Below are 25200 nucleotides of genomic sequence, written 5' to 3'. Positions count from 1 at the left end.
GACAGCTCAGAGCCTGGAGCCTGCTTCAGATTCTGCGTCTCCCCCTCTCTCTGCCCCTCCCCTGCTCACACTCTGTCTCTGTCTCAAAAATAAATAAAAACATTAAAAACATTTTTTTAAATAAATAAATAAATAAATAAACAATAGTCTGATGAGTAGAAAGCCTTGTGATGCAATTCATCTCAATTCCATTCATCACTCTCTCCCTACCTTTTCAGATTTCACTTCATGGATTTTCTTTAAAAAAAAAAAAAACAAAAAACATTTATTCATTTATTGAGATACAGAGAGGGAGGGACAGAATCCGAAGCGGGCTCCAGGCTCTGAGCTGTCAGCACGGAGCCCAATGTGGGGCTCGAATCCACAAACAGATCATGACCTGAGCCGAAGTTGGACACTTAACCAACTGAACCACCCAGGTGACCCTCATGGGTTGTTTTTAATTTACCCCCTTGACAGCATCTCTTCATCTCCAATCCCCAGGGCCTCGGATGCGTCAAAGTCTTGACTAAAACAAACCGGAACAAAAAACCTCTCACGTACCTTTCCCCTTCCAAAAGTTCATATACATTGAAAGCATGGAAACAGACCAATGTGGTTCCTGAAAGAGATCTCCACCCAGTCCCCTCAGCTGGATCTAGGCTCTGTTGATATTTTTGGCGTGGACATTGGATTCCCCGAGAAAGTAGTGTTTCTCAAAACTCCAGTTGTTCCAACTCCCCCATCAGAGGTTTTGCCGTATCGACTTGTAGCCTGTGTTATTATTTGCTTAGTTTTCTACTCTAATCAAGTCACTCTAAAAAAAAAAAAAAAAATTTAGCCTTCTCCTAAATAATAATATATGTGAAAATACATAATTACATGAAATTACAGGCTGGATGTGCTAAGTATATTTTAAACATATTAAAGTGAATACGTAATTACCGAAATGAAAGAAATAGATGTTCTTGAGGCCCCTACAATCATCCTGGGTGGCCCTTTGGGCAACTCCTGCATGGAGCCCTACTAGGGGTCCAGGCCAGCCCCCAAAGCCATTCCACACCCACCAGGTTCCCCTCCACACGCTGCCAGCATTGAAATAAAGAAGTCCCTTGAGAGCGCGTTGGCTCCAGCACGAAGCTTGGACTATTAATCATCGAGGCCCGCCCGCCCGCTGCGGTTGGGATTTCAGCACGCATGGGCAGAAAGAGCAGGCCCGGGAGGGGTTGGTTCGTGCTGACCACCTATCCGAGTTTCACTTGAGAAGTGTGAGCCGGGGAATATTTCTGAGCCTCCGGGGCTGCCCGTCCTGGCTCACGCCCACAGAGTTCGGCCAGGCACCCCTCGTCTCCCCTGGGTCAGTAGCCGTGAGCTCCCCAGCATGTCCCATCTGTTTCCTTGAGGCAGGTGACTTCCTTGTCATGCATGGGAGCTTCCTAGGGGGAAGCCAGCTCTTGGCCCCGGGGAGCGCTTGCGTTCTACAAATCCGTTGTTGCTGTGGGTCTGTGTTTGCCCTCGAGGCCGTGTCCCACACCCTCCCTTGTGTCCGAGGTGACTACTTTACGCCAGCAAAAGAAAACAAGCTTCACACCTCACGGAGCTGAAGGTGAGGCGACAGCTGGCTGATGACGGCTCCTGACTCACCCATGTGGATCCTGGACCACAGGCGTGAAAGGAGCTCCCACCCAAGGGCACATATCAAGTCACAGATGAGAACCCGGGTTTGGCTGCGCGGAGAGTGACGAGGGATTGCGACATGTTTTCAGCTAACCTCAGCTCTGCAGAGCCGAGCACTCGGGGAGTGAGGTTTAGGGAAGTCAAGCGTCCTTGGGTTGGTTTCCCAGAACAGCTGGGCATGTCAGAAGACGTGAGTTCCAATTTCACTCTCTTTCTTACTAGCTCTGTGACCTGAGGTGACTCCATCAACTTCTCTGCGCCTCTGTGATTTCACCTGTGAAAAGGAGGGATTGCCCTCTGCTCCGCTTGCCTCCTGGGCCGTCCGGATCCAGGGGGACCTCACATGTCGAAGAAATAGAACAGGAATAGCAGAAGCCTGGCTGGACGCCTCAGCCCCTGTTCCTGCTTTCAAGGCGAATGCATTTTCTTTGCATACGTGTGCATGAAGGAGAATGAAATAGTACAAAGTATCAAGCAAACTCATAATGGGCTACCTTGGGAGGGGGCAGGGGCGGGAGGAACCAGGTTTGAGGGTGGGGCAGTTCATTTCCCTAGAATACATATTCATATCTTTGCAGTTATTTTAGTCTTTTTCAAAGATAATTGCACAGCATTGAATTGCACTGCCGGATCCGTGAGGCAGACACAGTCCTTCAGGAGGAAGGAGAGGAGCTACAGTGGTCCGAAGGATTTTACGGACTGGGAAACTTGCCTGTGGCGAGGAGGAGGACCGATTTGGATAAATGGAAGGGAGCAAAGGCATTCTCCCAGGGGACCAGCATGAGCAAAGGTCCTGAGGCCAGACCGAAGAGGAAGGAGTGAAGGGGAGGGGTGGTGAGGGAGAAGAGAACCCAGATTCATACTGGAGATCTGGGGATTCGCGCACCCAGGGACACACTGGTTGCTAGGTCAGTGTGCACTTAGTGCCCGAGTATGCAAGGCCTGTAGCAAATACCAGAAATGTTAGCACTTGTTTCATTTAAGCGACAATGGAGAAAGAAACTCTCAGGTTTAAAGTGGGGGAGAAAGCCAAAACCATAAGCAAAAAGACCCAGGGAGAGTTAAACCACAGAAAATGTAGAGAGAAGCCGTGCTCAGGGATTTAATAAAATTTCCACATCTTAAAAGTGCACTGGGCGGGGTCTGGGAAGTGAAAGACGGAGTCATTTGTACCATCCTTTTCTCGCCCAGGGAAGCCAACTAAGAGCCACCCCAAATGTGGGCTTTGGCTGACGGAGGAAGCAGTGGGGGAGCTGCACCTGTGCAGGGGGCAAATCTGACCTCTCCCCGCCCAGACCAAGGAGTGTGGCAGGAGATGCACTTGGAGCTCAAGACCACCAGCTTCCCACCCTCTCTGGACGCCGCTCCCTCCCAAACTGCCCGGGGACAGACGGGGCTGAAGCCTGCCGTTCTGGGCTAGAGCCCCGTCCAGGAGCCCCAAGACTGGCCATGGGATTGGGGGCGAGTCCCTGACCCCTCCCAGCCCTGGGCCCCCATCCCTGAAACGAAGGGACGGGGCCCCTGGCACCTTGCAGCGGTGGCCAGGAGGGTGAAGTGAGACCAGGGCTCGGTCGGGGCACCGCTCTCCGTCCAGGCCGTTTGCTCACAGCACAAATGAGAAAGTTGGATGCGGCAGTGGCCATGAGAGCAGGCTCCTAGTGACAAAGAATGCTTCCTCTGCGAGGCCCCTCGCAAGCAGCCTCTCCTGGGTCTCCTGGACTCCCAGCCCCACCAGGCCGCGTGTGAACCCCAGTGGGGGAGGCAAGAGCCAACCCACTTCCGAAGCTGTCCTGGGAGGCACCCCACGCAGGCTGTGGGAAATGGCGCCCATTTCCAGGGGGTCCACCCGACAGACTTACCCGCAAACTTGGGGACCCACGTGTGTGAGATGGAGGCCTCGCGCCAACAAGGTAGGCAATGCCATCGCCTTGGATTTGCACTTCTGTCCTCTGAGTTTCAACACTTTTTAACGCTTGTTTGTTTTTGAGAGAGAGAGAGACAGACAGACAGAGCCTGAGAGAGAGGGAGCCAAAGAATTCGAAGCAGGCTGTCGGCACAGAGCCCGACGCGGGGCTCGAACTCACGAACCGCGAGACCGTGACCTGAGCGGAAGTCAGAGGCGCAACCAACGGAGCCACCCGGGCGCCCCGGTAGCTTCATCTTAAGATGTGTGTTGAACAGGTGCTATGTGCCCAGCTAGGCTCTAGGGTTATGGCAGTGAACAAAACAGACAAAAGGTGAGGGGACGTGGACAATGAAGGCAGAGGAGCAAATGCAGGGGTGTGAGGGTGACGAGGGCCAAGGGGAGAGACACGGCAGGGCCAGAGGAAGGCGTAGAAGATGCAAATAGGGTAACGGGCTGGTGGCGAGCTGCTCACAAACTCTCCAGGGCCACGCCAGCTCCAGGGCTCAGACAGGCTGAGGCCTCTGTCCTAGTTGCCTTTCACGTCGATGTCCCAGTCTGTTTCCTCTGCTCAGTCTGCTTCTTCCACACCCCACCCCACCCCCACCCAGATGTTGCCTGCGAGAGCGCACCCAACACGCCTGCATGCAAATCTCCATCTCGGAAACTATTTTCAGGGGACCCGACACCAAAGAAAACCCGTATTTCAGAACTGCTACCTACACTGTACCTCCACTCCATCATGGGTCCCACTGGCAGTGCGGGCTCGCCTCGGAGCCCCCGTGAGTGTCCCAGGGAGAACGCGTTCAGAGGGAAGACCCAGGACAGAGTTTCCATCACGATTCCTTGGGGAGAGGTGGGCCTCGGGATTTCCAGGCTGGAAGCGGTCTTTCTTTGTGGCATTTTCATCCAGGGCTTGGCAACCTTCACCATCTGGAAGTTCTTTCTTACTTCAAACCGGAATCCCTCCTTCTGTGATGTATCCCCATTTCCTCTCCCTTTTCCTCCGTGGAGCGGTATTCTTGCCAAGAAAGAAAGTTAAAAGGGAACAAAGACATATGGTTTTCCTATTAAGACGGACGCCCACATTTAAGCAGAAGAGAGGAAAACGTTCACATTAGGGCAACGGAAATACATTTGCATGGCACCAACATCCGAAATTGCTTTTTTTTTTTTTTTAAAGTAACCAAAACAATGAGTGCCTCTTTTTGTGCACTTTATTAAACTTTTAGACTATTAAGGAGACACTGGGGACCCCTCCTCAGAGGCCAGGGTAGCACGGAAAGCCCTTGGATTTGGAGTCCTGACATCAAGCATTCAAAACCCGTTTCTGCCACTCGCGAGCAGTGTGACCATGGTGGTGACCACGGGGAACGCTGTTTGTCTTTGAGACTCAGTCTTCCTTGTACAGTGGGGGACACCAGCTGCCCCGGCCTCTGTCACAGGGCTACTGAGAGTTGATGTGAGGACGTGGAAAAGCCCAGGAAACCACGATGCGCCAGAGTGATGTGAATACGCTACACCAAAGTCCCGGACGGTTTCCTGAGCAACCACCAGGGACAGAAACTCACCACATTTTTTCTACTTGAGAAATTGACGAACCGATAGTAAAATTCATATGGAAACGCAAAGGACCTAGATCCATTCTTTGGAGAAGAACTAGGGGCGCCTGGGTGGCTCAGTCGGTTGAGCGCCTGACTTCGGCTCAGGGCGTGATCCCGAGGTTCGTGAGTTCGAGCCCCTCGTCGGGCTCTGTGCCGACAGCTCAGAGCCTGGAGCCTGTTTCAGGGATTCTGTGTCTCCCTCTCCCTCTCTGCCCCTCTGCTGCTCATGCTCTGCCTCTCTCTCTCTCTCTCTCTCTCAAAATAATAATAATAATAAATAAACATTAAATATTTAAAAGAAAAGAAAAGAACCAAGTCCTATGGCAAAGCTGCAGTGGTCAGGTCGGTGTGGTATTGGTGGAATGACGGACAAATGGAGAGTCCGGAAACAGACCTGCACGTGTTTTACATGGGTGCAGAGGCAGGTCTGTGGAGAAAAGATAGCCTAGTCAACAAATAATGCTGGGACATTTGCATATCCATATGCTAAAGAGTGAATTTGGGCCATACCATGTGCCGGAAAAAAAAATTTTTTTTGAAAGAGTGGAGGGGTGCAAGTGAGTAAGGGGCAGAGGGAGTGAGAGAGAGAGAGAGAGAATCCCACAAGGGGCAGAGAGAGAGGGAGAGAAGAGGGGCTCACCTGAAGCAGGGCTCGAGCTCACAGGACGCCGGCTCAAACTCACAAACCGTGAGATCATGACCTGAGCTGAAGTCAGGTGCTTAACTGACTGAGCTGCCCAGACGCCCCCAGATACAAAATTTAAGTCAAAATAGATTATAAGTGTAAATGTAAAACCTAAATCTATGAAATCTCTAGAATAAAAAGTATAGAAGGAAAACTTGGTGACCTTGGGTTAGGCAAAGACTCTCAGATGTGACTTCAAAAGTGTAACCTGTCACATAAATGGGTACGTTGAGTTGCATCAAAATTGTAAAACTTCTGCTTTTTTTTGTTCATTTTTTAAAAAAAAATTTTTTTTTAACATTTTATTTATTTTTGAGACAGAGAGAGACAGAGCATGAACGGGGAGAGATGGAGACACAGAATTGGAAGCAGGCTCCAGGCTCCGAGCCATCAGCCCAGAGCCTGACGCGGGGCTCGAACTCACGGACCGCAAGATCGTGACCTGAGCCGAAGTCGGACGCTCAACCGACTGAGCCACCCAGGCGCCCCATAAACTTCTGCTTTTTTAAAGCTACTCTTAAGAGACAGATGAGCTAAGCTACAAACTTGGAGAAAATATTTGCAAATCGTATTATCTGATAAAGGACTGGCAACCAGAATATATAAAGAGCTCTCAAAACTCAATAACAAGAAAGCACACAACACATTTACAAAATGGGCAGAAGATCTGAAGGGACACTTTGTCAACAAAAGATAAACAGATTTATCGCTCACTCTCTCTCTCTTTCTCGTTCCATTTCCCCTCCCCCACCCCCAACCAGGTGAGGACACAGAAGGCATCAATCTGCAAACCAGAGCGTCCTTACCAGAACTGGACCAGGCTGACACCCCGATCTCAGACTCCCAGCCTCCAGAAGCGTAAGAAAATAAGTTGCTGTTGTTTAACACAACCCAGTGCGCGGCGTTTCTTATGGTGGCCCGAGCAGACTAAGACAGTGGCTAAAGTTGAAGACTGATGATACCAAGTGTCGTCAGGGAAGTGGAGAAAGTAAGTGGGACATGTACACACTGTGAGGATATACACGGTACAACCACTTTGGAAACCAGTTTAGCGGTTTCCTACAAACCTAAATTATAACTGCCGTGATCCACCCATTCTTGTCCTAGGAATCTGCCCAAGAGAAGTGAAAACATACGCCCACAGAAGGACTGGTTCACGAATACTCTTCGCGACGTTGTCTGTAACAACCACAAACGGGAAACAACCCAACTCTCCACCAGCATGTGAATGGATAAGCAAACGGCGGTGCCTCTATCACATAGAGGACCAAGGCCGGAAGCCCCTGCGCCATGGGCTGAGTGTCCAGTCCCCAGGGCAGAGCCTGGCAGGTTCCAGGTAGGCTGTCTGACCGAGAGCTGGCCCAGTCCTGCACAACGGGACCCTCAGAGCCTGCTGGGGCCCGAGAGCAGAGGTGACAGCCGGTGGCCGTCTGAAGCGTGGGTCTGTGGGCTAACCTGGCCACGACTCGCCCCACGACCTCAGGCTGATCCCTGAATCCTTCTGGGCCAACAGAAATATGATTCCGACTTCAACTGAACTTCCTCTGGAATTCCCCTTGACCCTTGACCCTCCCACACAAGCCTCCCCACTCTGGGCTGTGCCTGCCTTGTCGTTTGGTTGCTCCTCCACAAGGGTGGCCACACGCTTGTTCACCATTGCTCTTAGCAAGTGGCACACAGTAGGTGTTCAACACGTTTGCCAATTGATCAGAAACATCTCCCATGGGGCGCCTGGGTGGCTCCATCGTTTGAGCGACCGACTTCGGCTCAGGTCATGATCTCACGGTCCGTGGGTTTGAGCCCCACGTCGGGCTCTGTGCAGACGGCTCAGAGCCTGGAGCCTGCTTCGGATTCTGTGTCTCCCTCTCTCTCTGCCCCTCCCCTGCTCATGCTCTGTCTCTCTCTGTCTCAAAAATAAATAAAAACATTTAAAAAAATCTCCTATACTCTAGGCACTTGATGTATGACCGCTCATTTAATTTTCTAAACACTCCTGCAGTGTGGGTCTAGTCATCCCCATTTTAGAGATGAAAACACTGAGGCTGAGTGAAACGACTTGAGGTATCCAGAGACACGGGGCTGTAAAGAGGTGGTGGTGGAATTTGAACCCGGCTCATTAGACTCCGAAGCCCCTGAGCTTGCTGCCACACTGGGCTCCCCAGTCTCTCATGATGGGATGACTTGACCTGACCTTTCCCCCCCCTCATCGTTGGACTCCCCTGAGACAGAGCCTACAGAAGTGCCTGGCAAGGCTCGCTGCACAGAGGGGAATGAGTCAGGCTGGATGGCTGGCCAGTGGCCTCCAGTTCACCTGACTGGCTCATGTTTGGGGTATGTCACCTGTGAGCCCGGTTGGGTTTCTTGCAGGTTCCCACGGAGACCGGCCTCTTCTGGGAGCCGTCTGACGCTGCCTTTCCTCCCTGACCAGGCGACGATTCCACTCGCTCTTCCCGAGGCCTCAGCCTTCAGCCCGACCGAATCACGCAGGGGAGGTCAGAGCTCATAATTATGTCATTAATCCTCATGTGGCAACACACTGGAGGCTGTTTTCTTAGCACGAAGCAGGGCCTTATGGGGAGCTTCTCTCTCTGCGGCCTTGCCCTGTCTGGGTCCGCAGCCCGGGAGCGGGGAACTTCCTTCCACAGAGCCCAGAGGTGTGGAAATGTGATGCTGGGTCTCCCGCACCCAAGAACCTGCACCCCGCTGTGTGTTGTCAGTCTCCTGGGGCTGCTGTAATAAATTACCATAAACTTGGTGGCTTAAAACAACAGAAATTTATTTTCTCACTGTCCTGGAAGCCAGGCCAAACATCAAGGGCCTACTGAGATGATCCAAGATGATCTCATCTCAAAATGCTTAATAACATCTGTAAAGACCCCTTTTCCAAATAAGGTCACATTCACATGTTCCCAGTGGACAAATATTTTGGGGGGGGGGCCACCATTCAGCCCCTACATTCCAGAAGTTGCCTCCACCAGTGCCAATTAACCGCATAGACACTTCCCTCCTTGCTAGATGCCTCTGTCGTCTGTCCTTTCCTCTCCATCCCAACAGCTACTATCCTATTCAGACTCTCCCTTCTATTGCTGGGACTGGTGCAGTAGACTTCTAACCTGCTCCATTTTCATCTCTCATTCTTTTTACTGCTCCAGAGGGATTTTTCTAACCACCAAATTACCCTATATCATTCCTGCTTCACACACTTTAAAAGCGCGAGTCCAAACTCCCAGGTGTGGTGTTTGAGGCCCTGACCGGCCGCTCATCTGCTTGTCCCGGCCTCTGCTGGTGCCTTCCACCAGACCCACCAACACTGTAAGACCTTTAAACAGACCATCCTCTCACCTTGCTTAAGCTCCTTGTTCATTTCCCAGTCCACCCGCCAGAACTTCTGGGAGGTCTTCCCCAGTCCTGCCACGCGTCCCGAGCACCTCCGTCGGCCCCGGCACCTGTCACTCATCAGCATTGTCCGCCGATATGCCCAGGGTCTTCTTCAATAGAGCTGGAGCTCCTCGGGGGCCGGGATGGCGCATTCTTTAATTTTGTAAAGAGCTCGGCACATAGCACGTGCTGCGTAAGGTTCACGGTGTAAGTGGCCTCGTAATGGTAAATCGCCCAGAAGCAGAGACCCTGCTTAACTCATTGGCTTGACCCTGACAGCATCTTCCCCACCCCTCATATCTTAAAGTTGTGGGAACTGAGCTCCTACAACGCACAGCGGAGTATGCTTGAAATAAGCAAAGCCTGCCTTGGCCACTAACGCTCCGTACAACTTGGGCAGGTCCCTGGGTTTTTTGGAGTCTCTGTTCCCTCATCTGAAAACGGACACTGATTTTGTCGCCCTCAGAACAGTAGTCGTGTAAACACAGAGTCACGACTTGGCCCAGAAATTCTGCTCCTAGGTATACGCCCCAGAGAAATGTGTCCACAAAAGAACCGGTACATGAATCGTCATAGCATCGTTATTCATCATCGGCAAGAGGCGGAAACAACCCAAGCGCCCATCGGTGGATGAACAGATAAAGATATAGCGTATCCAGACACCAGAATATTGCTCAGCAGTGGAACGGAATGAAGTACTGACATGTGCTACAATGTGGATGAACCTGGAAAACGTGATGCTGAGTAAAAGAAACCAGCCACGAAAAATCACGTATTATGTATGTTTCCATTTCTATGACATGTCCAGAAGAGGCAAGTCTATAGAGACAGAAAGCAGGTTAGTGGTTGCCTGGGGCTGGGAGGGCCTGGAGGGGGTGGGTGAGGGGGTGGTATCTAAAGGGCACGGGGGTTTCTTGGGGGGATGATGAAAACGTTCTAAACTTGTGCAGCCTTATGAACCATTGAGTTACGCACTCTAAAGGGTGAACTCTATGGTATGTGAATTATACCTCCACAAGCCCGTTCCGAAAATAACCGGTGGTGGCAATGCCCCAGAAGGGTCCAAGCGCCTAGGTTCTGGGTTTAAACAGATCTGGGTTTAAACCCTGGCTCCACCACTCACCAGACACGTGAGCTCGAGGAATATTAATTAACTTTCTGGAACCACAGTGTTTTCATCTATAAAATGGACACAACCCAAATACCTACCTCCCAGGGATGTTTGGGGGATAAATTAGATGAGGCTCATAAGGCCTTTGGCACAGAAAGGGACTGCTTGACACGGGCTGTGATCACCTCACTGTGGGTTGTCGGGGACTTCACAGCACACGGACGAAGGGAGGGCTCGGTTTGCGAGGGATGCTGTGTGGTCTCAGTGGCCGGAGCTCCCCCCAGCGACCCCCGGGGCTCCGGGCAGTGGTCTGCTCCTCAGGAAGCAGAGGAGTGGCTTCTAGTGCGACCCCTAAACCATGCCATCGCCCTGTGGTGATGCCAATCAGAGAGGGGGAAGGCAGCCATGGCTGCCGTCCACTTCTCCCCCTTGACTCTTTATTAGTGGTAGTAGTATTCTCAAGTTAGTTCACATACAGTGTAGCCTTGGCTTCAGGAGTAGAACCCAGCGATTCATCTCTTACATATGACACCCAGTGCTCATCCCGAAAAGTGCCCTCTAATGGCCATCACCCATTTAACTCACCTCCCCACCCGCCTCCCCTCCATCAACCCTCAGTTTGTTCTCTGTTTTTTAAGAGTCTCTTCTGGTTTGCCTCCCTCTCTGTTTTTATCTTACTTTTCCTTCCCTTCCCCTAGGTTCCTCTGTTAAGTTTCTCAAATTCCACCTCTGAGTGACATCCCATGCCGTCTGTCTCTCTCTGACGGGCTTCTTTCGCTTTGCATAGTACCCTCCAGTTCCATCCACATCATTGCCAACGGCAAGATTTCATTCTTTTTCATCGCTTGTAGTATTCCGTTGTGTATATAAACCACATCATCTTTATCCATTCATCAGTCGATGACCATTTGGGCTCTTTCCATAATTTAGCTATTGTCAATAGCGCTGCTATAAACGTGGGGGTGCATGTGCCCCTTTGAATCAGCAGTTTTGTATCTTTTGGATAAATTCCTACTGGTGCAATTGCTGGGTAGTAGGGTAGCTCTATTTTTAATTTTTTTGAGGAACTCCCAGGTAAGCATGACCAAGGATGGCTGCCAGGGCACCTGAGGGCACTTTGGATGTAGTGAGTTCATCACTCACTGTGGTCATCCACACACACTCGGTCTGGGCCCCTAGTTGCCCTTTCCAGGCCCGAGAGGCCAAGCTGGCTCCCTTTTCAGCAGCTGGCCCGAGCCAGAACTTGTCCACAGGGCCACCGAGCGAGCCACGGAGGCGCTCCCGCCGCTGAGAACACCCTGCGTCCCACACAGACCAAGCCCTCCCTTTGTCCGGGTTCCTCGGTTTCTTCCCTCACCAGCTCTTTGCTGAGTGCTTGCCGCCTGTTGCATGCCGACCTCGGGATCAGCAGGTACCTGCCCCAAATCCTCAGCAGCATTTGACGACGTTAATCCACCCTTTCACTTTACTTGAAGAATTCCAAGAGACATCTTTTAATTTTTTTTATTTTTTACTTTTTCATATTTTAAAATGTTTGTTTATTTACTTCGAGAGAGATAGAGAGAGGGGGAGCATAAGCCAGGGAGGGGCACCCAATGGCCATCGATGGATGAATGGATAAAGAAGATGTGGTCTGTAGGGGCACCTGGGGGCTCAGTCGGTTGAGCATCTGACTTCGGCTCAGGTCATGATCTTGGCGGTTTGTGAGTTCGAGCCCCGCGTCGGGCTCTGTGCTGACAGCTCAGAGCCTGGAGCCTGCTTCGGATTCTGTGTCCCCCTCTCTCTCCGCCCACCCCCGCTTGTACTCTGTCTCTCTCTGTCTTTCAGAAATGAACAAATGTTAAAAAAAAATTAAAGGAAAAAAAGAAGATGTGATATGTATATACAGTGACGTATTACTCGGCCGTCAAAAAGAATGAAATCTTGCCATTCGCAACTACATGGATGGAACTGGAGGGTATTATGCTAAGCGAAATTAGTCGGAGAAAGACAAACCTCATATGACTTCACTCGTATGAGGACTTTAAGATACAAAACAGATGAACATAAGGGAAGGGAAGCAAAAATAATATAAAAACGGGGTGGGGGGTCAAGACATAGGAGACTTTTAAATATAGAGAACAAACCGAGGGGTGCTGGAGGGGTTTTGGGTGGGGGGAATGGTCTAAATGGGTGAGGGACATTAAGGAGGACACTTGTTGGGATGAGCACTGGGTGTTATAGGTAGGGGTGAACCACTGGGTTCTACCCTTGAAATCATTATTGCACCATATGCTAACTTGGATGTAAATTTAAAAATAAATAAATAAATAAATAATACATAACAACAACAACAAAAAAGCGGGGGAGGGGCAGAGAGGGGGAAAGAGAGAGAATCCCGAGCAGGCTCCGCACTGGCCTCACAGAGCCCGACACGGGGCTTCAACCCTCAAACCATGAGATCATGACCTAAGCCAAAACCGAGTGTGGGACGCTTAACCGACTGAGCCAGCCAGGTGCCCCAAGACGTCTTTTAAAAAGGCACGACGTTCTCTCTGAGTTTTTCTAATGCTCGTGAAAACAAACGCATACATATTAAAGTGGAAATGATCCATTCAGGCACCACCTCAGATCACGTGTTAGCTCCGGTGGACGTATGTGCCCCCTCTGGGCACCACCCGCCCCCTCCCCAGACTGTCCCTTCTCCTTTTGGTCCCCAGGGTCTCTGACTCGCAGGCTGCAGGGGGCGGTCACTGTGGACCCGGTACCCGGGGGGTGGGGCTCTGCACAGCCCCAGCACCCTGCCTTCGCCCAGGCTCTCCTGACCTCAGCCTCCCAGGAGCTGCCTTCACAGCCTTCACAGGTGCCACCTGTGGCCAGTCTCCCAACCCACCAAGCTGGGAATCGTCCTCCCCTGAGCCCCCTGCTCCTCTACACTCACCCACCCCACCCTTTTCTCTGGATCTTATGAACGTCTTAAGCCGGTCCCCTCCTCCCCACCTACCACTCTGCGACTGCCAGTGCCTTGATGGGACCCTCGCCCTCCCTGCTGCCGGCCTCTTACAACAGCTCCTACGGGACCTCCCTGTCTCCTGGAGCCCTGCCCCTTCCACTCCATTCCCGGGAGGCAGCCAGGGCCTCTCTGACGCTCGGTCCCCTCCAGTGTTCCCTGCCCCCTCCCCACTCCCTCCTCTTCCCTTCCCCCTCACCAAACTACCCAGCATTCCAGAGCCCGTGGTGCCCTCAGAGCCCCTGCTCAGGCTGAGCCCTTTGCCTGAGATGCCCTTCCCAGTGGCGGCTCGGCTATCACCTCCACCAGGAAGCCTTCCCTGATCTCACCCCAGCCACACTGATCTCAGCTGAGCTTTACTAGGTGGTCCTGCTCCTCTCTCACTCTGCTGAGCTCGTCTGCAGATGACTTCAGGGTCCTGACTGTGACCGGTCAGTCTCCGCACCCCAGAGTCTGGTACGTTGGCTGCACCCACTAACTGTTTGAATTGAGCTGACTTTTCATAAGGCCCCAAGACTGTGGCAGCAAACAGGTTGTCACCACGCTGAGGTACACTGGGGCCAGCTGGAGGAGAGTGGTTTCCAGGGCGGGGTGGGGACGGGGGGGTGGGGGGGGGCCTTCTCACATCCTTAGCAGCGGGTGGAAATGGCTTTGGGTAAATGTGTAGGAAACGTGACTAATATTCAGGCTTCCCCCTGGCCCGCCCCAGCGCCCCTGTGTCGCAGCTTATGCAGGTCCAGCTCTGGGGCCCAGGGCTTGTCCACACATTCCCAGACAGGTGCTCTGAGGGGCAAGAATCCCCATTGTTCATGTTCTCCCAGAAAAACGTCCATGGTGCTTAGAATATCTGTGCCACCTAGGTCTGGAGTAGTGGACCCCATGTTTCATCCACAGGGACCATGCAAAGATGGGCAGGGGAAGGGATTTTTGAGATGCTCTGCGGTGTGATCGGCTTGGCCCTCATGATGCTCTATGCGCTTCTTGGGCAAATAAACATCGACAAGAGGGGTCCCCACCATGCGCGCCTCGGAGCCTGGAGCGTGCCCTTGAGCAGCGGGCTAAAAACTCACTGCGTCTTTCCCCAGCTAATCCTCACAAAGGGTCCCTAGGAGCTGGGTGACCCTCGGCTCATTTCAGCTTCAGGAAACTGGGTCCGAGAGGCTAAATCAGCTCCTGTGAGAGAAAGAGGCAGAAGATACAGGGCTGCTTGGCTTTGGACCGTGTTCTTTCTGATGGGCTCTCCGAATAGACAGTGGTCATAACATAAGCTTGTTAAAAACAACAGAGCAGGGTGCCCGGGGGCTCTGTAGGTTGAGGGTCCCACTCTTGATTTCAGCTCACTTCATGATCCCAGGGTCATGGGATGGATCCCCGCATCAGGCTCTGCTCTGAGTGTGGAGTTTGCTTGGGATTCTCTCTCTCTCTCTCTCTCTCTCTCTGTCTCTCTCTCCCCCTCCCTCCCTCCACTCCTCACCCCTGTTCAAGCCCTCTTTCTCTCTCTCTAAAAAAACCAAAACATGGGGCTCCTGGGTGACTCAGTCAGTTAAGTGCTGACTTTGGCTCAGGTCATGATCTCACAGTTTCCGAGTTCCAGCCCCTCGTCCCTCTGAGCTGATAGCTCAGAGCCTGAAGCTCTTTCTGATTCTGTGTGTGTGTGTGTGTGTGTGTGTGTGTGTGTCTCTCTCTCTCTCTCTGCCCCTCCCCCACTCACACTCTGTATCTCTCTCTCTCTCAAAAATAAAATAAACATTAAAAAAAAAGTTTTTTAATTATAACAATTTAAAAAACCAAAACCCAAACCAAGCCAAATAAAAACCAGACCCGTGTCCACATATGGGAAGAAACCAAAAGCAGGCCCTGATTTTGAAGGGCTGCATATTCCCCCAGGAATCGAAAAGGCCCACCCAGCCCTCCCCCCGCCCCCAATACATGTGGCCGAAGTGGCTGTCAGGGCGCCTCCTCTCACCAGCCGGGCCGGGCCTGTCCTCCGAGGCCTGCCCTCCTCCAGGTGTGCAGGACGCTGCCAGGGTCAGATCCTGCAGGATTCACCTGGTGTCCAGGAGCTAGCCCAGGGAACCTGGGCCCCCGGTGAACGTACCACTAACCGGGCAAGTGGTTTCACATCTCCAAGCCTCAGTCTCCGCATCTGCGAAAAGGTGGGTGGAACCGCGGGAGTGTGGATGAGAGGCTCCAGCGCAGGGAGGCGTGGGAAAGCCCCTGACAGCCAGCCAGCCGGTAAAGTGATCCACCGGAGGGGAGGGTCCTGGTGTTATTATCACCATCTGAAGCCCTGAATGCACTTCCTGGTTTCACCTGGCTTCCAGGAGTTTCCCTAGAAAGGGAGCGATGGACCATTGCTGAAGGAAGGGCAAAGTACAGATGTCCTTATAGGGGATCCGGAACACAGGTAACCGGGGAACTCCGTAACCCGTTCAGAGGACGCCTGCCCCACCCTCTGTCGCCCTGCATAGCTCCCAGTTTGCCGGGCAATTGCTGGGACTCTGAACCACTTGGGGCTGGGGTGCCCTGTGCTCGATCAGCCACCAAAAACGGGACCCACTTGGCCACGTGGCCCACAAGACACAACACCTAGTGCCCAGGATATTCACAGGGGCCCCCGAAAATGGCTCAATTTTCATCTCTTTTGAAACCAGAAGGAAAAAAGAATATAATAATAACGAATATGTAATCACAAATCCAGCCCCGATTATGTATGTCATTACACCGATGCCCTCATAAAATAGAATATCTATTTGTCTATCTATCTGTCAGTCTTATGGAGGAAGGGGTCATGGGAGTCAAAGTGCTGAGAATCCACGAAAGGCCCAGTGAGGCCCTGAGGAAGAGCAGCATCCAGGGAGCAAGGCATAGCCTCTCCTTGTTTGGGACCACCGAGCTGGAGTGAGTGGATTGCAGACTGACCACAATCCTTTGCAGGACTTGTTACTAAAGAGGAGAAGCAGAGTCTGTTTACCCGGCCCTGGAATCTTGGCGGGTTCTCACACTGGCTTTGGACATCGAACGCGGCAGAAGTGACATTGGGTGAGTTCCGAGCCTCGGTCCCAGAGCTCTTGCAGCTTCCGGCCTCTTGCTTTTTATTTTTTTATATATTTTTATATGCTTGTTTATTTCTGAGAGAGAGCGAGAGCTGGGGAGGGCAGAGAGAGAGGGAGACAGAGAATCCCAAGCAGGGTCTGCCCTGTCAGTGCAGAGCCCGACGTGGGGCTCGAACTCACGAACCGTAAGATCCTGACCTGAACTGAAGTCGGATGTTCAACCGACTGAGCCACCCAGGTGCCCCGAGGGGATACATTTCTAAAACAGTGCAAAGAAACAGGAGAGATTAAAGTTAGTAATATGGTTTATTTAACCCCATGTATCCAAGATATTAACATTGAACACCTGATCAATGTAAAAAATATTCACGAGCTATTTTACGTTCTTTTATCATATTAAATCTTCATCATCCAGTGTCTATTTCATATTGGTAGTGCTACCTGACTTGGACCAGCCACATTTCACGTGTTCTATAGCCTCTTATGTCTCGTGGCTACCATAGTGGGTGGCACAGACCTAGGCTGGTGTTTCTGAATGTTTGAATTTCACTGGCCAGGAAATATTTCCCTCATACTTTTGGAGGGCAATGTTGCCCATTTTTTATTTGGTTAAAACGGATGTTAAAAAAAAAGGAAAGGTCTCACCGTCTGTTGTCATCACATCCCAAGAGAAAGAACTTTAGCTGCTCCACAGAATAGAAGGGATATGATCTCAGATAAAGGGTATCTTCAAACTGAACACACTTACCTCCAAGGAAAACTTAACGCACTCTGGTCATTTTTCTCGTTTTGCCACGGATAACAGAACATATCACTCTGCTCCTGAAACCACAGGTCTTATCCATCGGCCCTTAGAATCACCTGGAAAGGAGCTCTAATGGTATTGATAGCCCACTTAATCTGAACCTCGGGTGGGGGCCGGCATAGGTATTTTAAAAAATCTCCCCCCAAGTGATTCTAATATGTAGTTTGGGTGGGAAACTGCTCCTTTGGTTCGAACTTAAACCCCTTTCTTACAGAAATGGGGGAAATAGGTTAAGAGAAGGGAAGTGAGAGGGCCAGCAAAGGAAGGAGGCCCAGGACTCCATGCCCCGAGCCGAAGCCCTTCTCCCCCAACTCTTACCCCGTAAGGGAACAAGGAATGGGGCCAAGGGCTGCCTGGGCCCGCAGAGCAGTAACTCCAAGGGAGCCAGCTGCTGAGATCGTGGTCAGCGGGGTAAGCAAAGAGGAAGGAAGACAGCACTCCCCGAGTTAAAGAAGTAGGTTTTCTTTGTAAATACAAAAGCCTGACACAGCACGTATGAGTAACCTCCACCTTGAACACCTAAGTGACTTTGTTCTTGGCATTTCTTTTGGCTCACGCAAGGTGGGGACTTATCACCTCTGTGAGAGATAGTGAGCAGCCCTTTGTTAGGGTATCCTTGGCTGTAGCCTGAGATAAAAAAAAAAAAAGATTTAAACGACTCCCTTTGCATCTGGGACCCAAGCTCTGTCACCGACCAGCAGTGTGACCTTGAACAAGTCACTTAACCCCTATGGATGGGTTCCCACGTCCTGGATTTCTTGGGAGACAGAAATGATGCATGAAAGTGCTTATCCAGGAGCACTTGGGTGGCTCAGTAGGTTAAGCGTGTGACTCTTGATTTCGGCTCACAGTTCCTGAGATCAAGCCCCACGTCAGGCTCTTCGCTGACGGTGTGGAGCCTGCTTGGGATTCTCTCTCTCCCTCTCCCTCTGTTCCTCTCTCGCTCATGCTCTCCCTCTCTCTCAACATAAATAAATAAACTTAAAAAAAAAAAAAGAAAATGTTTATCCAGAGCCAGGCCGGAGGTAAATTCAATAAACGATAGCTATTATTATGTGAATTATTTTATAAGCATGGTTATGTGCCAGGGACTATTTTAAGACCTTTGTAAGTATCAGGTCATTCAATCCTCATTACAAGCCCATGAGATAAGCCTTTTTGTCATCCTCATTTTATGGATGGAAAAACTGAGACACAGAGTGGCTAAGTCACTTGCCACAGTCACACAGCCAGATGGTGGCTGAGTCATGATCTGAGCACAGGTAGGACTCCAGCATCTGTGCTCTTTGAGGTTCCCCGCGGCTACCCACGTTCTTTCCTCCCCTTCTCTTCTCCCTCCTGGGCTCTCCCCGAGTGCAGACATGGGTCTGCCGGAAGTAGCGACTCTGGGAAAGACCGAGAAGGAGCCCAGAGGAGAGTGAAGAGACGGGATCTGGGAGAGCCGCCCCGTTGCTGAACACCCGTGCTGGGCCAGGCAAGAGGCCAGATGCCTGAGCACGGCCACCCCAGTCCGACTCCCGGCGCTGGGCGCCGGTGGAAGGCTGGTGCTTTATCTCGCTCTCCAGAAGAGCCGGGTGAGGCTGTGACGAGTGAAGGACCCTGCCCTGAGCTCCTTGGAGGGGCTGCCCCCAGCCTGGGGCTCTGCATGGGGCTCTGGGGGAGATGGACCTACCTTTCTCTGCTCTGCTCATCCTTCCACCGGGAGCACGGGCCACGCCACCCATGCGCCCAGCCACGGCTGACCGTGCCAGGGAGGGAAGCCAGCACACAGGATCCTTCACTGGGGGCCTGTGGCTCGCCCCATTCTGCTGCCGCAGGCCAGGGAGCCCTCTCTCCTCCCCCCCCTCTCCCTCCCCGCTTCCTTCCAATCAGCCGCCATTCCATTTGGCCTGCTTTTCTTCCTTCCTTCCCTCCTTCCTTCCTTCCCCTTTTTCTATCGATAAAGGGTGCCTGAGGACACGCTGGTAAAAGAAATAGATGTGGTTGCTGGCCTGCCAGCACTTGTGGTCTAGCGGGCTGGGGGTGGGGGGAGACGCCAAACGAATAATTGCACAAAGAGTTTTCCTGTGATGGTCAGTGATACAAAGGAAGCGTCGTTGGATGCTGGGGGCAGGAGTAACAGAGCGACCCAGCTAAGTTAGTTCAGGGGTTCAGCGAAGGTGTCTCTGGGGAAGGGGCATTTCAGCTCACACGTGAACAATGGGTGGGAGTTGGTGGGGAGAGGAAAAGGGGTGAGTGGCGAGGAAGAGGCTTCTAGAAGAGGATTTCGCTGGTGCCAAGGCCCTGGGGCAGAAAGTGTCTGCCACTTTTATATAGAGAAAACTATGTGCCTGGAATATGATGAGGAGATGAAGTTCGAGGAGGCAGGGGCAGGGCTGAGCAGCCTTGGAGGAATTTGAATTTCATCACACTTGAGAAGGATGTTACACGGTTTCGGTAAACGTTCTCAGAAGTCGCCTCTGGCCACCCCATGGTGCCATGCCCTCCCTCCCTCGGGCTTTACTCCGAGCCATCAGCTATTGAGGTCCGGCCAGGCGTGCTGCCCTGAAGTCTGATCTCTGTGCCCGCGGAGGGTACACTGACTCGCTCGAGGCACCCCCACTCCCGCCGGCTCACGGCAGCACCTGTGCTGGGGCCCAGGCCACCTCGTTTCGCACCCCCGGCCCGTGGCCACGCACGTGTGCCCTGCCTTGTGGGAGCGGGCCGGCAGAACATCTGCAAAGCTGGGGCCCCCAATGCGGTCGCTTGGTCCGTCCCCCAGGCACTCCCTTGCCCCACGGATCGATGGTCTCCAATGCACCTGTTCCTCAACTCTGCCCACAGCCTCCCCAGCTCCCCAAGTCTCCTCTCCCCTGCCCACAGAAGCTACTCCCAACTTCTCCCGCGGCCCTCAGGCTTCAGGGTCGCCTGCGCCCCAGTTCCCCACTCTTGCACCGTCTCCTGGTGTCTGCGGGTGTTCAGAGTGCACTCACGGGGCATCCCCAAGTGCCAAGCAGAGGGCCTCCTGGCTGTCCCCTCTCTGCCCCGGACAGGATGGGGCTCAGGCCTCCTGGCTCCGGAAAGGGGCACCTCGTGTTCCCGAGAGCGCCCCTCCTCCGTGTGCTCCCCTCCCCAGGAACTGCCTCCGTTCTGTTCTGCAGTTACTGACACTTATTCATGTGCAGGGAGAGCAACAATGGACCACAATCAACCTAGTGTTTCCTGAGAGGACATGGCCAAGGGCCGGCTCTGAGTCACCCTCAGCCTCCCCGGCCGCCCCTTCCGGGAAGTGCGTTCACACTCCACATCCTGCCTCTCTAGGGGAAGAGAGGCAGTGGGGGCCATAAGGCCTTTGTAGTCAGATGGATACTGATACCACAGGGCAGGTCTTTAACTCTGTCACTTACCAGCTGTGCCACCGTGGCCATTTAGCTGAATCACTCTGAGCTGGCTCAGGAGGAAGAGAGAGGTGAGGCCACCTTGCAGGGCTCTGTGGCCCCTGAGGGCCCTCACGACTGCCGAGCACCTGCTGCATGGGGAAGGGGGGCAGGGCTCACACCAGGAAGGCACCACAGACAGTGGCAGACATCATGGCATACGGCCCAGGGGCCTCTGGGAATGTTCTCATTGTCTCCCCCTGTGCACCGCCCCCCCCAAATCTGGCTACTGCCCAAATTCACGGGACACGGTTGAAACAACGGCCACTCCTGGGAGAGTGACTTAGGGCCCCGGGGCACTGCCCTTGTCTGGGATGGGCCCTGCTTGGGGCATGTGAAACCACCAGGCAGATGGGCTCAGTGAGCGGGTCAGAAGGCAAAGGGGAAAGAGGCCCTTCTCGAGGGAAATTCCTGCTCTAGCCCCCAAAGACAAGGTGCCTGGATATCCCCTCCACCATCTTCCCCAATTCCCACTGGAGCACCCACCCTCCCTGGCCCCACTGGTGTCACTTGTGGTTCTGGGGACACTCTCCCCAGGGCACGGACAGCTGAATCACCACCTCGGAGGGTGTATTTTGGGGGGAAGATTTAGTTTGCTCCTTACGGTAGGCTCAGGGCGCTGAGAAACAAAGAAAAGTCAGCAAGAAGGTAGGCAAGTTACATATCTGAGCAGTTTAATTAAAAGCACTTATTGGACGGGCACCTGGGCATCTGATTAAGCATCTGACTTCGGCTCAGGTCGTGATCTCACGGTTCATAAATTCGGGCACCGCATAGGGCTCACTGCTGTCAGCACAAGGCCTGCTTCGAATCCCCTGTCCCCCCTCTCTCTGCCCTTCCCCTCTCTTTCATTCTCTCTCTTTCAAAAAAGAAAAAAAATTAGAAAGTAAATAAAAGTGTTCGTTCATTGGAAAGTTATGTCCATTTCTCATTTCATCATTTGATCAACTCTGCAACAAGCCCGTTTTATAGAAGAGGAAACTGAGGCTTAGTACGAATTTGCAGTGGAGGAACTCAGTCTGACCTCTGGCTCTCCCGACTCTAATATTGATGGCAAAATTCAGCTCTAGCTTAAATTTCAATGAGATGACAAAACAAAATAACCCAAAAACAGAGACGAAAGCTCATATTCCGTGGAGCTGTTCCTTCAGAGTCCTGGGACATTTTAAGCTCTCCTGCTTCTGGGCTTTATCCAAGCTGTCCCCTCCACCCGGGATTCCCTCCCAAACCAGGAGAATTCTACTTTGCTTCCAAGATTGTCCCTAGGTGGGTGTTTTTTCCTCTCCCAAAGAAGCTTCTAGAAGCAGCAGCAAATTGCTACTCTCTTTCCCAACCTATAGTTGAGAAGGTGGTGGAAAGTCTCAGAACTCCTTGGGCTGGCAGACGCCCCCTCACCTCCGATGCTGAGTGCTCCTTAAAGGTGGACACCATTAGCATCACTGTTCTCCACGCCCACGTGGAATGTTTGTGGAATGAGTCCACGGATGGGTGGGGTGGATGAGAACCGTCTCAGCTCCGCTCCTGGGTCTGCAGACAAATCTGTGGAAACCCTCAGTTTACACGGACTGGGGAGGACACAGGCCTCCGCGGCCTGTGGGGCTTCCACACCCTCGACCTTTTACAGCCCCCTCAGCAACCCAGTGAGGGAGACGGGCCAAGGGTTTTGATACCCATGTTACAGAAGAGGAAACTGAGCCCCCAGGGAGGCAATACAAGACTTGTACAGTCCTACAGCTTATCACTGGCAGAAGTCAGGGCCCCATGCCAGGTCTGGTGATTCCAGGCTTCTGTACCTTCCAACACCCCCCGTTGCTACGACGCAGAACACACTTCTGAGTCGTCTGCGGAGGAACGAGAAGGAGCTGTGTGGGGGACGCCACCCATCCTGCCAGCCTCAGGCCGCAGCACCTTCTCCAGGCTGGGCCCCCAAGAACCCCCTTTTTCTGGACTCCTGGAACAACTGGGTCTTCCCCTTCACTTAAGTTTCCACGCTCCAGGACTTCACCACAAGCTTAACACAGGCCGTCCCCTGGGAGCAGTAAGCCTGACCTAGAGCAGGCTGTCCTACAGACTGCACTTGACCGGTTCCCTGCTTACTTTGCCTTTGATCGTTGCAACTCCTCAACTAGTTGGTAGGTTTAAAAAATTTTTTGTTACGAAATAGTACATATACATATACACACACACACACATATTCACACACAGGAATAATATAACCCATTTATAGCAGTTGTAATGTGTCCTTCTAATCTCTCTACTTTTTTAAAGGAACAAAACATTAGAGTTTCAAGCTACGTTCCCACCTCCTCTCCCTTCCCTCTCCCATGCTTATCTCCTTTCACCACATGCAACTTTCCGTACGAAATGTACACCATTGTTTTATGTGTTGTGATTTATGTCAATGACATTATTTTGCACCTTGCTGTTTTTCACTCACGACGTGTTCATGAATTATTCAGGTTGATGTGTGAGGACTTGGCTCATTTATTTTAATTACTATAAATGTGCCCATCATAGAACTAGTTTCTTTATCCTCTCCCGTCAGAGGATTGCTTTCACTTACTTCTAAAAATAGGTGTGCAGTGAAAATCCTTGCACACGCCTTCTTTGTCCATGCGGGAGAGTTCCTCCAGGGGCTTGCAGCCCCCTCGAGGACAGGGATTATAGCCTTCCTCCACACCAACCCTGTCCAGAAACGGGCACAGAGCAGGTTCTTGATATCTGGATGTTTGTTCGTTGAGTGAGTGAACTCAATACACTCAAGACCACCCAGACAGCACAGGTAAGGTAACTTCTGCTAACAGCCGGCTCAGCATCCACTCCCCTTTCCTGGCTAACGGAGGATGCCTCCCGAGTGGTAGACGGTTATTGGCTTAAGCCAGTCATAATAAGCCGGCTCCTGCTTCCCCAGCTCCCCACGCCGCCCAGCTGCGGCCACTGAGATTGAAGGGACATCTGGCGGGGAGTCTCGGGGCGGGGGGGACTTTCATCCCCAGACCAAAGGGGGCTCCGAGACTGTCCGCAAAGGCAGCCCCGATAAGATCTCCCGTACACACGCGCCTTTGCAACGCGACCCTGCCGTTCCTCCGTTAAGAGGTAGAGTTTATTTTTCACCTCTGTGACTGGCCTTGGGACTTGCTTTGTTTGACCAAAATGTAGAGGAGGTGACATTGTGGGACTTCCAAGCCTTTGAACGTCCAAGAACTTTAGCAGCAAAACCTTGCTCTCTTGCTTCTCTGAAACCACCATGCAAGAAAGCCCGGCGAGCCTGCTTGAGCAGGAGGAGGGCCAGAGAGGAAATATTTTAGGCTCCGTGGGCCATACGGTCTCCATCACAACAACTCTGCTGCCGTAGCACGAAAGCAGACATAGATCATCTGGGAGAGAATGGATGGCCAGGTTCCCATATATCTTTACAAAATCAGGCAGCGGGGCCTCAGAGAATGAGAGAGCATCTGAGGGAGACAGTTTGCTATTGCTGCCATACTAGAATACCACAAACGCGGAGGCTTAACACGGATTTATTATCTTACAGTTCTGGAGGTCAGAGATCCAAAATGGGTCTTACAAGGGTAAAATCAAGGTGTCAGCGGGGTTGTTCTTTCTTGGCCTTTTTAGGGAGGGGTCCATTCCTTGACTAGTCTAGCTGGTAGAGGCCACCCACACTCCTTGGCTAGCGGTGTCCCCCCCCCCCCCCAGCCATGACAATCTTCTGACCTCTACTTCTGTCATTGTATCTCCCACTGCAGCATCCAGTGCCAGACTTGTGAGCAAGGCCATCTTGGACAATAGGCCCCCCACGGAGCCATCACCTGACTGCCGTCACTGAGGGAGCCCCAGAAACCAGTAGAAGAACCGCCACCTAATCCCAGCCCCAACTCTGACCCTGAGTCACGCGCTAATAAATATTTGTTGTTTTGAGCCACTAAGTTTTGCAGTGGTATCTTATGCAGTGGTAACCAACTGACTGACACAGGGACAGACGTTAATAGAGCCACTTTTTTGTGCCCTTCCCTGCTTTTCCTTTTTTTCAAAATTTTGTTTGTTTTCTTTATTTCGAGACAGAGATGGTGCAAGCAGGGGAGGGGCAGAGAGAGAGAATCCGAAGCAGACCCTGAGCTGCCAGCGCAGAGCCAGACGTGGGGCTCGAACCGTGAGATCATGACCTGAGCTGAAACCAGGAGGTCGAACGCTCAACCGACGGAGCCACCCAGGCACCTCCCCCCCCCCCCCCCCCCCGCCGCCCCCTTCTCTCCTGTTCTGCCTGGAGAGGAGATAGGATTATCTGGAGCTGCAGCAGCCACCTTGCAACCTTGAGGGAAAACAAACAGAATCACGATATGATTCCACATTGGTGTGCTGCCTAAATACCAACGGGTTTTGTTCCGTTTTGAATTTCTTTTCACGCGAGAAAATCAACCCCTGTTTGTTATAATACTATGACTTCTCAAATTACTATCGTACTATAAGTTCTGATGAGGGGGAGGTAAGGAAGTGCTGAATCACTGTATTGTACACCTGAAAGCAACATTACACTGTATATTAACTAACTGGAATTTAAATAAAAGCTTGAAAAAAAAATAACTTCTAACGAATA

The 25200-nt window shown here is 52.1% G+C and overlaps 2 long non-coding RNA genes across 2 annotated transcripts; one reads left to right on the top strand and one right to left on the bottom strand.

The window, feature by feature from the left end:
- The first annotated feature begins 291 nt into the window (after nucleotides 1-291).
- Nucleotides 292-25200, top strand: LOC113600577 (uncharacterized). Its single transcript, XR_008292570.1, has 5 exons — nucleotides 292-2446; nucleotides 2848-3566; nucleotides 6170-10064; nucleotides 16264-16368; nucleotides 24353-25200. It is a non-coding gene; the product is annotated as an uncharacterized LOC113600577 (long non-coding RNA).
- LOC128312810 (uncharacterized) lies at nucleotides 3648-14766 on the bottom strand. Its single transcript, XR_008292572.1, has 2 exons — nucleotides 14397-14766; nucleotides 3648-4580 (listed from the first exon to the last, which is right to left on the bottom strand). It is a non-coding gene; the product is annotated as an uncharacterized LOC128312810 (long non-coding RNA).

Source organism: Acinonyx jubatus, chromosome F2 (genome assembly GCF_027475565.1).
Source record: "Acinonyx jubatus isolate Ajub_Pintada_27869175 chromosome F2, VMU_Ajub_asm_v1.0, whole genome shotgun sequence".
NCBI classification, from domain to species: Eukaryota; Metazoa; Chordata; class Mammalia; order Carnivora; family Felidae; genus Acinonyx; species Acinonyx jubatus.
The sequence above is the reverse complement of the archived record's forward strand: the minus strand, read 5'-3'. Positions and strand labels throughout refer to the sequence as shown.